Source organism: Mus caroli, unplaced genomic scaffold (assembly GCF_978045245.1).
Source record: "Mus caroli unplaced genomic scaffold, Mus_caroli_1 scaffold_10, whole genome shotgun sequence".
Lineage (NCBI taxonomy): Eukaryota > Metazoa > Chordata > Mammalia > Rodentia > Muridae > Mus > Mus caroli.
The window spans coordinates 61,437,335-61,452,036 of record NW_028227265.1 but is presented as its reverse complement, the minus strand read 5'-3'; the positions used below and the strand labels follow the sequence as shown (position 1 = coordinate 61,452,036).

Sequence of the window (14,702 nt, the reverse complement as noted above, 5' to 3'; positions counted from 1 at the left end):
GCTTCCTACACTCTATTGCATCACAACTTCTTATATCAGTTATGTTTTATTATTTTTTAATAAACATCATTTATTAAAGTTGTTTAGTTGTGCAAGTAAATTGTATAAGTAAATGCTATAACTTCATTCAAATTGATATCAATACAGATTTATGGTAGCAAATCCTGTAAATTTTAGCTAAAATAAAAAAAGACAGGAATTTATCACTATTATCTTTTTACATTGCTGCATATACTTAATCCAACATCTTTAGAAGCCTAAGGAAATCTGAGATAAAATGTTGTAAATGTTGCAAAATATACATGAAGATAATTGTTTCCTTGGGAGAACAAATAAACAATGATCCACGAAAATATGAGTGATAATATACTGTAAATTTCAAAATGTAAGTTTCCACTTAAATAAATGACAAATATATGAAGAGACGCGCACAACTAACCTGATGTATACATTATACATTGTAAATATCCATGAAAATATCTCAATGCTCTATTAATATGTACAAACTTTACAACTTATATGTGAACTAAAATAAACAAAATGAATATTTAGGTACAAATATAAAATTTCAAAGGTTAACAACTGCTCTAAAGCTAATATTCATGAAAACATCTTAGAGTATTTACAAGCAAAATGATGATGAGACATTAACATTAAATATGTTTAATATTCAGCTAATCAATGTAATTACAGGAATGTGGTACTGAAGAATGTATTACAGACAAATCAGATACGGCCATAAAATAGGATTTATCTATACCGAAGTCTTTGTGTTTCTACTTGTTCTGAACGTCAGAGGTGAGATTTACTGTTTGCAACAGCAAAGACTAAGAGACCTTCCTGAAATTAACTGATACCAGTTGTATAGGCAGTGTTTCACTTTGTAAGACTGGTTATATAGGTTGTTCAAATAAAATGTAAATAGATTTTATGTGCTGTTCAGTTGGGTCTCTTCCTAAGCCTAGGAATCTGATGCAGGCAGTTCTATGGCAAACTCCCTTCTCCCCAAACTATACTTCTTTGTATTTAGTAAGCAAAGGATGTAGGCGAGAAAAGCAAGAGAGTACAGCAACACAGAGAGGACAGAACAGTTCCCTCTCTGTTGGGAATGTCCTGGGTTTTGCTTGGATGGTTCTAAATAATGATTTAGAATAAAAGTGGCTAAAATGGAGTCTAAAACCTGAAGGTTCCCCTGAGATTTTCTTTTTTTTCCTCCTTTTTTTGTTTTTGTTTTTTTTTAAATTATTTTCTTTATATACATTTCAAATTTCAAATGCTATCCTGAAAGTTCCCTATACCCTCCCCCTACCCGCCCTGCTCCCCTACCCCCCCACTCCTGCTTCTTGGCCCTGACATTCCCCTGTACTGGGGCATAAAGTTTGCAATACCCAGGGGCCTCTCTTCCCAGTGATGGCCGACTAGGCCATCTTCTGCTACATATGCAGCTTGAGACATGAGCTCTGGGGGTACTGGTTATTTTATATTGTTGTTCCACCTATAGGGTTGCAGACCCATTCAGCTCCTTGGGTGCTTTCTCTAGCTTCTCCATTGGGGGCCCTGTGTTCCATCTTATAGATGACTGTGAGCATCCACTTCTGTATTTGACAGGCACTGAATAGCCTCATACGAGACAGCTATACCAAGGTCCCTTCGGCAAAATCTTGCTGGCATATGCAATAGTGTCTGGGTTTGGTGGCTGATTATGGGATGGATCCCCGGGTGAGGTAGTCTCTGGAGAGTCCATCCTTTCCTCTTAGCTCCAAACTTTGTCTCTGTAACTCCTTTCATGGGTATTTTGTTCCCTATTCTAAGGAGGAACGAAGTATCCACCCATTGGCCTTCCCTCTTCTTGATTTTCTTATGTTTAGCAGATTGTATCTTGGGTGTTCTATGTTTCTGGGCTAATGTCCACTTCTTTTGTGATTGGGTTACCTCACTAAGGATGATATCCTCCAGATACATCCATTGTCCAAGAATTTCAAAAATTCATTGTTTTAAATAGCTGAGTAGTAGTAGTCCATTGTGTAAATGTACCACATTTTCTGTATCCATTCCTCTGTTGAGGGACATCTGGGTTCTTTCCAGCTTCTGGCTATTATAAATAAGGCTGCTATGAACATAGTGGAGCATGTGTTCTTATTACCAGTTGTAACATCTTCTGGGTATATGCCTAGGAGAGGTATTGCTGGATCTTCTGGTAGTATTATGTCCAGTTTTCTGAGGAATCTCCAGACTGACTTCCAGAGTTGTTGTACAAGTTTGCAATCCCACCAGCAATGGAGGAGTGTTCCTATTTCTCCACATCCTCACCAGCATCTGCTGTCACCTGAATTTTTGATCTTAGCCATTCTGACTGGTGTGACGTGGAATCTCAAGGTTGTTTTGACTTGCATTTCCCTGATGATTAAGGATGCTGAACATTTTTTTCAGGTGCTTCTCAGCCATTTGGTATTCCTCAGTTGAGAATTCTTTGTTTAGCTCTGTACCCTATTTTTAATGGGGTTATTTGAATTTCTGGAGTCCAGCTTCTTGAGCTCTTTGTATATATTGGATATTAGTCCCCTATCAGATTTAGGATTGGTAAAAATCCTTTCTCAATATGTTGGTGGCCTTTTTGTCTTATTGACAGTGTCTTTTGCCTTACAGAAGCTTTGCAATTTTATGAGGTCCCATTTGTCAATTCTTGATCTTACAGCACAAGCCCTTGCTGTTCTGTTTAGGAATATTTCCCCTGTGCCCATATCTTTGAGGCTTTTCCCCACTTTCTCCTCTATTAATTTAAGTGACTCTGATTTTATGTGGAGGTTTTTGATCCACTTAGACTTGAGCTTTGTACAAGGAAATAAGAATGGATCAATTCACATTCTTCTACATGATAACTGCCAGAGTGCCAGCACCATTTGTTGAAAATTCTGTCTTTTTTCCACTGGATGGTTTTAGGTCCCTTGTCAATGATCAAGTGACCATAGGTATGTGGATTCATTTCTGGGTCTTCAATTCTATTCCATTGATCTACCTGTCTGTCATTGTACCAGTACCATGCATTTTTTTTTATCACAGTTGCTCTGAAGTACAACTTGAGGTCAGGCATGGTGATTCCACCAGAGGTTCTTTTTTTGTTGAGATTAGTTTTTGCTATCCTAGGTTTTTTTGTTATTCCAGATGAATTTGCAAATTGCCCTTTGTAACTCGTTGAAGAATTGAGTTGGAATTTTGATGGAGATTGCATTGAATCTGTAGATTGCTTTGGGCAGGATAGCCATTTTTACTATATTAATCATGCCAATCCATGATCATGGGAGATCTTTCCATCTTCTGGGATCTTCTTCAATTTATTTCTTTAGAGACTTGAAGTTCTTATAATAAGGATCTTTCACTTCCTTAGTTAGAGTTACACCAAGGTATTTTATATTATTTGTGACTATTGTGAAGGGTTTTGTTTCCCTAAATTCTTTCACAGTCCATTTATCCTTTGTGTAGAGAAAGGCCATTGATTTGTTTGAGTTAATTTTATATCCAGCTACTTCAATGAAGCTGTTTATCAGGTTTAGGAGTTCTCTGGTGGAATTTTGGGTGTCACTTATATATACTATCATATCATCTGCAAATAGTGATATTTTGACTTCTTCATATCCAATTTGTATCCCCTTGGTGTCCTTTTGTTGTCAAATTGCTCTGGCTAGAACTTTAAGTACTATATTGAATAGGTAGTGAGAAAGAAATAGAAGCAGTCATCAGTAGTCTCCCAATCAAAACAATCCCAGGACCAAATGGTTTTAGTGCAGAGTTCTATCAGACCTTCAAAGAAGACCTAATTCCAACTTTTCTCAAATTATTCCACAAAATAGAAACAGAAGGTCCTCTACCCAATTCATTCTATAAAGCCACAATTACTCTGATACCTAAACCACACAAAAATCCAACAAAGAAAGAGAACTTCAGACCAATTTCCCTTATGAATATCGATGCAAAAATACTCAATTAAATCCTCACAAACCGAATCCAAGAACACATCAAAATGATCATCCATCATTACCAAGTAGGTTTCATCCCAGGGATGCAGGGATGGTTTAATATACGGAAACCCATCAACGTAAACTACTATATAAACAAACTCAAAGACAAAAACCACATGATCATCTCATTAGATGCTGAGAAAGCATTTGACAAAATCCAACACCCCTTCATGATAAAAGTATTGGAAAGATCAGAAATTCAAGGCCCATACCTAAACATAATAAAAGCAGTGTACAGCAAACCAGTAGTCAACATCAAACTAAACGGAGAGAAAGATTTTCATTATCTTCATCTGTACTACTAGAATCTGAGTAGGTGCTAGAGTGAAGTGCTCTTTGCTATCATCCGTGATATCTTGTCTGGATGCCTGGGAGCCACCACGATGACTCTGATTAGTCTCTGAAAAATCTGTCCCAGGATCTAGTAGCTCCTCAACCTCTCCAGGCTTTACTTGAAGCCCTTCCTCTGAGGAGGACTGCAGATCATCTGTTCGTCCAAACTTGGGACTTCTGCCTCCAGACATACTCATGTTCTTTCGCTTACCACAGGTGGCCTTTGCCTCTTTGTATGCAGCATCTTCCTCAGGAGACAATTTCCTGACCCAGAGGTCCAGCTTCACCCTGTATTGTTTCTGTAGCTCCTCAACCTGATTGTTATAATGCTCTTTCTGGTCCTCTGGGACTCAATGCCATTGCCTGCTAATCTCATCCCAGGGCTCCCTAAAGGACAGATGCCTCAGCTCCAGACTTGACCATGAATCTTGGTGAAATTTGTGATATGCATTTATAGGGGGTTTCCTGGGTTCTTCCTGAAATTTCACATCTGAGGAAACTGTTTTGGGAAATTCCATTTTTAGAAGAGACTTTATGTTTTTCATATCTCCTTGTGGCTTTGTAGAGACATTGGTTAGGTGGCTCCGGGGCACCACAGATTTCTCAGGATGCCCTGAAACAGGATGGTTTTTCTTGAATTGACCCAACTTTTCCTGAAAGTCTTGTTTCTCTTTCTTGAAGTCTGTGATATTTCTCTGCTTTATCTCTGCCGGTAGCTATTTCTTAGCCAGGACATTGGTCAGCTGCACATTGCTGTACCTAGGGTACATCTGATGGTATTTGGCTCTCTGCTTCTTGTAAAAGTGCAGTCAAGGGTCTTTTGTGTCAGTCAGGATGATGCTTGACTGTGTTATTTTTGCGAGTTTTTTTCATAAGCTCTTAGGCTTCTAGCACTAATTCTGTCAGTGTGCAGAGCTTCCTTAAATTACAAGAAATCTCCATTCCATTTCTGTTTGCACATTTCTCCTGAAAACTGTCCAAAAACTACTTTGCTCCAGTCTAGATCAGCCTGGCTCTTTTTGAATTCTCTGGAGTCATCTGATGGGACATTATGCTTCATAAGCCTTGGTTATCAAGTGATGTCATTAGTAACTTAACTTCTGTGCCCACTAATATCTCGTTGTGCAAATGGGTCCAAAGCAGCTTGAACTGCTTAGACACATACACACACACACACACTACTTAGTAGATAGCTTCTGAAATCCACAGTTTGTGAATCTGTATTTCTTTTGAAATAAATTTGCTTATATGTGATACTGGTATAGCCTCTTTTGTTTCCTTTTGAAATCTTACTAGAAGTTGCCTCCAGATCCTCTGGTCTCGTCAATGCTTGCAGAAAAGTCTGCCCTATGCTTCAGGGATGCTGTATCTTCTGGACTCTCTAGATGACAGTTGTGACTCAAAGAAGGTAACCACAGTGTAGTCACTGTCAGGTGCCTCTGAACTGAGTTAAGAAGTCTTTATATAGGAGAACTGGAAGCCCTGCCCTTAGCCTCCGGTAGACTCTTCAGCCAAGGGCAAAAAGCAGCCACATTCTTCACCAAAATACCACAAAACAGTCTTTACCCCAAGTTTTGAAAGTCTTCTCCTCTGAAACCTCTTGGGTCAGGTCAGCACAGTTCAAATTTCTCCCATCAACAAAGTCTTCCATATTCAGTCTGTAGTCCAACTCCCAACAATGGTCAGCAGCAGGTGTGAATGGAAGTCCAAGGATCTGGCAGTTGCTCAGTTCCACAAGGCAAGCAGTCGAAGAAGAGAGCGAGTGTTCTAGGAGGTTCAGAGTTTCAGTCCAGACTCATCAAAGCAGGAACACGGCAACATCCACCCAGGTATGGTGTAGGAGGAGCTGAGAGTTCTACATCTTCATCTGAAGGCTGCTAGCAGAATACTCTAAGTTATGTTTTAAAGACTGCTTATCCTCTCAGCCACAGCTCATTATTTTATACTCAAACTCAATATATATCATATTTGATATAAATACTTGATGTATATTATTCTGGATCAAAATACTTGATATATAATATACTTAATATATTTTATACGTATATATTATTTTATACTTATAGCTTTGACTCTTTGACCTACTTTTTTTGTTTGTTTGTTTTTTGTTGTTTTGTTTTTCGACACAGGGTTTCTCTGTGTAGCCCTGACTGTCCTGGAACTCACTCTGTAGATTGCGATTGTTATGAATTTTAATGAAAATAGCTGTGTTTCTTAACGGTCTTAGGCAACCCCTATGAAAAGGTCATTTGAACACCCAAAGGGGTCATGACCCACAGATTGAGAACCGCTCCTCTAACATTTGATTTAAGGATACACCTTTAAATAAAAGATCACGTTTCGTTTATTCTGTGAATATTGATGTATATTATTCTGGATCAAAATACTTGATATATAATATACTTAATATATTTTATACGTATATATTATTTTATACTTATAGCTTTGACTCTTTGACCTACTTTTTTTGTTTGTTTGTTTTTTGTTGTTTTGTTTTTCGACACAGGGTTTCTCTGTGTAGCCCTGACTGTCCTGGAACTCACTCTGTAGTTCCAGGCTGGCCTCGATCTCAGAAATCCTCCTGTATCTGCCTCTCGAGTACAGGGATTAAAGGTGTGCGCCAACACTGCCCGGCTCTGACCTACTTTTAAAATGGTTTCATAGATATAAATGCCAGAGAAGCCTTAAGACCTTCATATTTGAAGGCCTTTGCCTTGACAATTGGTTCTAGTGTATTGCTTTTTCGTCATTTCCACATTGCTGTGTGGGCCTGTAGGAAGGAAGTCATAAGAGCAGTGACTGAGGTTCTCCCAACATAACCATTCAATGCTCTAATTCACAGAATAAACGAAACGTGATCTTTTATTTAAAGGTGTATCCTTAAATCAAATGTTAGAGGAGCGGTTCTCAACCTGTGGGTCATGACCCCTTTGGGTGTTCAAATGACCTTTTCATAGGGGTTGCCTAAGACCGTTAAGAAACACAGCTATTTTCATTAAAATTCATAACAATCGCAAAATTACAAATATGAGGTAGCAACAAAAATAATGGTATGCTTGGGAATTACCACAACATAAAGAACTGTATCAAAGGCTTGCAGCATCAAGAAGGCTGAGAACCATCGTGCTATAGCCTTTTTATTTGGAACATCCCATAGCCACGTGCAAAGATTTTGCTAGAAAAAAATATTAGACAAATTGGCAAAATATTCCTTTGCTTCTGTTGTTTGAAGAACGCTTTGGTCAGATCTCTTTTTAAAGAATGCATAGCTATTTTCAGCAATAAAATTTATCATCCTGCCTTTCACCTTGTTAGTTGGAAGAAAATTTTCTCTCCTGATATTTCATAAACAAAAGGCCACATCCCAGTATGCTAAAAAGCTAAATATTAAAAGCATTTTTGGAAAATTTCTTCTATTAAAGTGTCAGGGAAGAGGGCGGTCTGATCTTGGTTAGTGCAGAGAGACTGCTGACTTTTTCAGCACTTAAAGTCACTTTATCTTGATTAATAACAAAATTAGATTGCATATCTTTTAATGATCGATCAAGCATTTGTGAATTTCTTATGTATTCATTTATTCTCCCAATATTTATGGGGCCCTATTGAGTGTGGATTGCTGTTTTATTTTCTGTAGAAGACTCAGGTGATGCTGGACCATGCTGCATGCTATTTTCCTCATAGAGGTTATTATTCTAAATATCCTTCTATATCATAGAGCATCAGATTTAAGAAGCATAGTTGAATCATATGGTTAAAAGCTCAGTTGTTTGCTTTAAAAAGAAATTCTCGGTTTTATATTAATTCATTATTTTTATCTTTGTCCCCAAAATTGAATGCAAAAAGTATTTTGTTTATTAGAGACTTCTGATTTAGTTGAAATACAGGGTCCCTGGCATTTGTCTGACTGTATAACTCTATTTTTAAATAAAGTGAATATTGAATGAATGGTTTTGCGAATCAATTTCACAAGTGAATATAATTAAAATAATCCTTCTCACATGACACCTATTCTCTTGGGGATTGCAGTTTTCAGCGCTATAATAACTACAGCATCAGCAGCATCAATCTATAACGCCATTGCTTATGTAGATAAAATCACCATACTCCCAGGTCTAATAGCATTTAAAATACACTATCATTTGTCCAACTGGATGAGCTACACTCCCAGATCTAATTGAGACCTTCATCCTGACTTGGTCTGCAGGATGCTCCGTAGCAGCTTCTGTTCTTATTAACTTTCCATTTCCCTTGTTATTCGGGGGAAGATTTGTATAGATACTAGTGGAGGTATTTTTTTTTTAACAGAGCAAAAGCAAAGCAGATGTGACAGTAGTAACTCTGGCCATAAATTTTTCAATAGCTGCTGATGTTTCTTGAGGGTAACAGGTAGAAGAGAGCTGTGGAGGCTGATGAATGTAGGAGAAGACCCTCTTATTCCCTCTGAGAAAAGAACAGAACAAGTTTTAGGTTCAGAGTGGACAGGGGACTGAGTCTCTGCCCTCATACCTATTTGCAGGTTACCTTACCTTTTTTGGTAATACACTTGATACAAAGCTCAAATGATGTATGGGAGTGGAAAGTGTGTTAAATGCCAAAGTCACACTGGTAGAGGGCATGTTCTCTATGTTTCTTTTGTATAGGCGTAAATGAAGAACATATTGGTCACCTTCAGAGAGGGTCAGTAAAATCTCCAAGAAGCTCATTCTTTGGAGTGCTTAAGTGGCAGGCATATTTCTGAGATTGTCTTTCCTCTAGTTTAGACAAAGGAAGCCATCATGTTTGAGCCTGTAAAGGTGCTTGTTTTTTAATACTAAAATTTCTTGAATGTGTGGTTTTCAGTCTACCACATTATATACGGTGCATTTCCAGAACTGGTCAAATATAGGTCATTATATCTCAATGACCGTGCTCTATGCATGGCATCAGTCCTTCATCTGACTTTAACCCGCTGATCACCTTTAACCTTGGACCACCTTGAGGAGCAGAGTTTTGATAAAGAATTGTCAATGGTATGTATGAAGAGCTTTAGAATTTACAGCGCGGTTTCAATATATAATTTCTGCTTGAAATCCAATGTGTGCTCCTTGGTTTTGAAAACTGAACAAACCTAGAATTTAAAAGACAAAGAAACGATGACATTCTGAGTGCATTGTTGGAGGGGTATTCATGACCACAGGGGTCTCTTTAGACCCCGCCATACTTGTTTCAGTTGACACTGTCTGGCACATTGTGTGTGCTTAGCTCTTGGCTATTTCAAGAATATTAACAACCCTGTCCTATCTGATAAATTCAAAACCAGTGAGCAGGTTAAAACTGTTAATGAAGGAAGAGGAAGGAGAAATAGTTTAAGGTAAGTTTCAAAAGTGAGTGCTGAGAGAGCAATGCTGTACTGTGTGTGAGAGGATGGTTCTGGGGGGCCTAGGTGACCTATGCAAGAGGTTTAAAAGGATACACTTGCACAGGTAATATCACTGAGCAAGAGATGAAATGAGGGGGTGGTGTCATTTGATAAAACACACAACACTTCTGCATGAATGGGTCACTATTACATGCCTGGTAGCTTAATGCTCATTCAGGAAACACTTAAGAGTCTCAGAGTTCAACAGCTGGCAGTAGTGATGGTGTCTCTGACAAAATGTGGATCCAAAAGTCTCTTGCTTCATGAATGTATCCATCACCTTAAGGTCCATGGGAGCATCATCTGTGACCCTGGAAGAAAAATCAAGGTGAGATCTGCCTCCTAGCTTTCATTGCACAGGAAAGTGATTCTGTTTGCAAGGCAATGCTCCATGGATCTCAGGTCAATGAGGAAAAGGAACATGAACCTGTCCTGAAACCCACATCTCTTGAGGACAGAAAAGAATTCAAAGGTTTTTTCAAAGTCATTTGGGACAGTTTAAGAAACAATTCTAAGTTGTTTGTGATTAGGGAAATGATCTCTGAACTTTTCTTTTGATGCTGAACAGCTAGCTATTGTTTAATAATACTAAAATGAGAAAGAATATGCCATGTGGGTATGGTATGTGTTTGGGCATCCAGCTGTGGTCCTGCATCCTCTGCTTCCTCTATCTCTGGATGTCCAAACATGCTGCTGCCTACTGGGTTTGAAAGGTGAAGCAATGTCTGGGAAAGAGTGGGGTTCTGCAGGATCCCAGTGCTGGCTGGGAGTGGGTGCTGGAGGTGGGAGTGGGGTTCTGCAGGATCCCAGTCTGGCTGGGAGTGGGGCAGGAGAGAGATGGCCTTATCTGAGGATTTTAGTGTTATGACTCTTTTAGATGAAGGCCTTCTCCTAAGGTCTTCAATGAAATAGCTCTCTTAGAAGCTAGAGAAAGTACCCAAGGAGCTAAAGGGATCTGCAACCCTATTGTCGGAACAACATGATGTACTAACCAGAACCCCGGAGCTCTTGTCTCTAGCTGCATATGTATCGAAAGATGGCCTAGTCGGCCATCATTGGAAAGAGAGGCCCATTGGACTTGCAAACTTTATATGCCCCAATATAGGGGAATGCCAGGGCCAAAAGAATGGGAATGGGTGGGTAGGGAAGTGGGGGGCGCTATGGGGGACTTTGGGGATAGCATTGGAAATGTAACTGAGGAAAATATGTAATAAAAATATTAAAAATTTAAAAAAATTAAAAATCTAAAAAAAAAAAAAGAAATAGCTCTCTTAGATAATCTTAGATTGTGTACATACCTTCATTCGGGGTGAACCAGGGTATATGTGGACATTGGAGAGTGGGCAGGAGTTTTCAGGGTAAATGAAAATGACTGGCTAGAGTTTAAAGTTCTGTGAATGCATCATTAGTATGGAGACGTTCTAGGAATCCCCGGTACTGCCTGGGTTGGTTCTTGGGTGTCTGGGGGTTGGGGGAGTTTGTAGTTCTGACAAACACTACTCAGCCTTCTCCAGGTAGAGAGTGTGGAGAGTCAGGGTCACCAAACAAGGTCAGGGAAAGGGAAGTCCTGCTTGTAAAGGGAGTCCTCCATTCTGCACCAAGCTCAGGGGAACTACCTGGTCATGGTAGATTGCAAATTTATATAGCAAGGTTTCCCTACAAGTGGGGTTTGGAAAGTCTGTAGGATTCACTAGTTTTGTAAGTCATAATCATAAGTTATCTTTTGACCTGTGTCTGGTTTTCCTGTGGCTGAAAGAGTCAACAGTTCAGAAAGCATAGACATTTACATAAGCCAGTGTGTATTCCCACACAGCTCTGAGACTCAGTTTCTTTATCTGAAAATGAGTTCTAATACTATATTACTAGTATAACATCTGACATTATGACCTTCAAGTGGCTAGCAATCACTGATAAAGTTAGTATAAATTGAACCATGTACCACAGGTTTAGAAAGCTTGAAATATGCTGTCCATATATAATGGTCCATTTTACCAACTAAGGCAGTGAAACCTTTGAAAAAAAACTAGACCCAAGATGTAACACACAATCAGGGTGACCTTTCCCTTTCAGCATTCTGGGATGGTTGCACAACTTTGGTAGTGCTGAACTCCACAGGGTCACTCCTTAAATTAAGGAGTCGTGTTGATGTCCAAAAGATATCCAAGTTACCCCGGGACATTATGAGAACAGGACACACCAAATCATCAGCTCCTGGATTTTGGTCATTGAATCATTTCTATGCCCTACTGAATGGAAACACAGGGCTTTTATGTGCTGGTGTGCTGTCAGGCAGCTTGGCTCAAAAACTTGGTTGCCAGTGAGAATGGAGACTTGATGACCTCAGGTCTGTGGGAAACATTGATAGATCAACTTCTGAAATCACTTTACAGTTCTAAATGTTATAGAATTGTATTTAATTTAATTTAATTTAATTTAATTTAATAACAATACAGTTTCTCAAGATACATTCAACAAAAGCTGGTAGATTCTATCAACCTATGGATTCCTCCAGGTAGAAAATATTTCCTTTCTATCTTCAGGGGGATAGATGAATATCCATTTCCATTAATGTTTCACAAATTACTTAATTAGGCTCATGCAGATATGACATTAGGCAACAGAATGTGAAACATGTCTTGAAAGCTGCAAACACAGCAATTCATCTTTCCCCATTTATCTTGAGTTGGGAACATCTTGGATGTGATGCAATGAACAGATGCCAAGATGTATCTGTGAACTTTTCACGGAAGAGCCAAGACAGAGGCGACATCCCCAGCGGCTGCGAATATCCAGGGAAGACTGATTTCAGACTGTGACAAATTGTATATCAAGCTTGGCACCAACCGTGACTCCTGCTCAACTGTGGCTTGTGTGCTTGATGCCTCTGTCAGCCTCACTGCAGAGAATGAGCAGCACCTTTTGCTGCCAGTGTCCATTGAGCCTGGAGCCATTGAGCCTGAGTGTCCTCCTTTGGGCCTAGATTGCTTTTTCATCCACCCAGACATGACCTTGACTCTACAGAAGAAGCCCAACGTCTGCCACTCTATTAGATTGTTATCAGATCTTCACAATAAGTTGGCGATAGATTGTGGTAGGATTTGACCCACAATAAGTCTGAAAACTCATGGTAAAACACAAGTCCAAGATGAGGCATTTTTTAATGGCTCCGGGCCCAAGAATGGGCTTTTGAAGAAGCTGCTTAGAAGTTTCTGTGGGTCATGTAGTCTACAGTCTGACTCTTCTTCAGTGACAACCATGAATGGGGACAGCTTGTAGTTCTGAATTACACGATTTCTTGATGATGAAATCATGCAGGATTCAGGGCTTGAAGGATGGTTTAACAATTAAAAGTGCCTGCTTGCTGTGCAATCATGAGAACTACAGTCTAGTTCAGGAAAGATCCTTTCTCAAAGGAATACATAGAGAGTGATAGAGGATTATACCAGATGGCTTCTTCTTGCCTCTGTGTGTGCAGAGGCACATGTACCTGAACACTCTCATGAACATACACTCTCATAAACACACACACACACATGTACACATGAACACACATGAATGAATTATGAATGAATGAATAAGTGAAGGAATGGATAAATGAATGAATTAATTAATGAAGCCTTTAAAATAAACAACATTGTATTTTTGGAACATTAGTCCTCATGTGTATATTGACAATGGAAAGCAGTCTCCACCCTACATGTATTGATTCAACCAACCAACCATGTCTCACAAATACTCGAAAACACTGCATTTGTACTGGTAATTCTAAGTACAATAAATACTTAGAAAGTAGTTATCTTGCAGTATGATTTAATGTAAAGAAGAGGAAGTATATAGGTTAACTGCAAAAACTGTGCTTTCTAATCTGAGAGACTTTGAATATCTGCAGATTTTTAAGATTATCAGGTGGGTTCAAGAGATTGAGGAATGACTACATGCAGGAAATTGTAGGAAATTTTTCAGTAGTATTGTTTCCAATTAAATCGTATTAGCTTAAATGATGAAAATCGAGAAAGTGTGGTCATAAATTCATTCAAGAAATATTTGCTGAATACCTACTATGTACTAGGTATGAAAATTTAAGACATATTTTATAATAAAATTGATAAAAAAGTCTTCCCTCAGGAAGCGTATGCTTTGGATGTGGGGGAGAAAAGATAAAGTTATCTATGAAGTCTGGTGAGCATAAGATCTCTGGGGAAAATAAAGCAGAGCATGGAGGCTGGGAGGTAGGTGGTGTCTGGAGAAGGATGTTCTGCAGAGGTGATGCTGGAGCAGAGGCTGGAGAGGCAATGTGGGTGGAGAGGCAATGAGGGGGAAATGTGGTCCAGGCAGAGGGAACTCCACACACAAAGACACTGAGTTGAAGGCATCTTTGATGTGACCAAAGCAGGATGGCAGGTAATTGGCAAGGACGAATGAGAAGGTTACTCCCAAATCCAGAACAAAGGTGATGAGACAGGCTCTCCTTGTAAACATCAGGTTAGAAAGAAGTCTACTTTTCTAGCGTTTTTAGATAAACAGGAAGGCCAGGGCCTGATCTCATCTGCTGTTTACTTGTGAGGCTCATTCATGTTATCTCCTTCCCCACTGTGCCCATATAATTACACTGTAGAGAAGAAAGGATTGGGTTTACTAAATATAGCACTCTCCAACATCTGATTATCACCTGTCAACCAGGTACTCTCTGTGTTATTTTCTTACTGTTTTGTCCTTCGGGGGATTATGGTTTTAAACTTCTTAGTAAACAACAACAACCTGGGCAGGGGGCGCTAGGGGGGTTGGCTGGAGTGATGGCTCAATCATGAAGAGAACGATATGCTCTTGAAGAGAACCTGAGCTTTATTCCCACCAACCACCAACATCATGCAGCTCACAGATTCCCCAGACTCCAGGGAGTTCAACACCCTTTTCTGTCTGACAAGGGCTCCTGCACACATGCATACACATAAACA

At 39.2% G+C, this 14,702-nt stretch overlaps 1 protein-coding gene and 1 pseudogene across 1 annotated transcript in view; one reads left to right on the top strand and one right to left on the bottom strand.

Annotated features, from left to right (window-relative positions):
- Sh2d4a (SH2 domain containing 4A) overlaps positions 1-14,702 on the top strand; it is a 69,210-nt gene that overhangs the window by 33,133 nt on the left and 21,375 nt on the right. The window lies entirely within an intron of this gene.
- On the bottom strand, positions 4,272-5,451 carry LOC110300051 (upstream-binding factor 1-like protein 1; annotated as a pseudogene).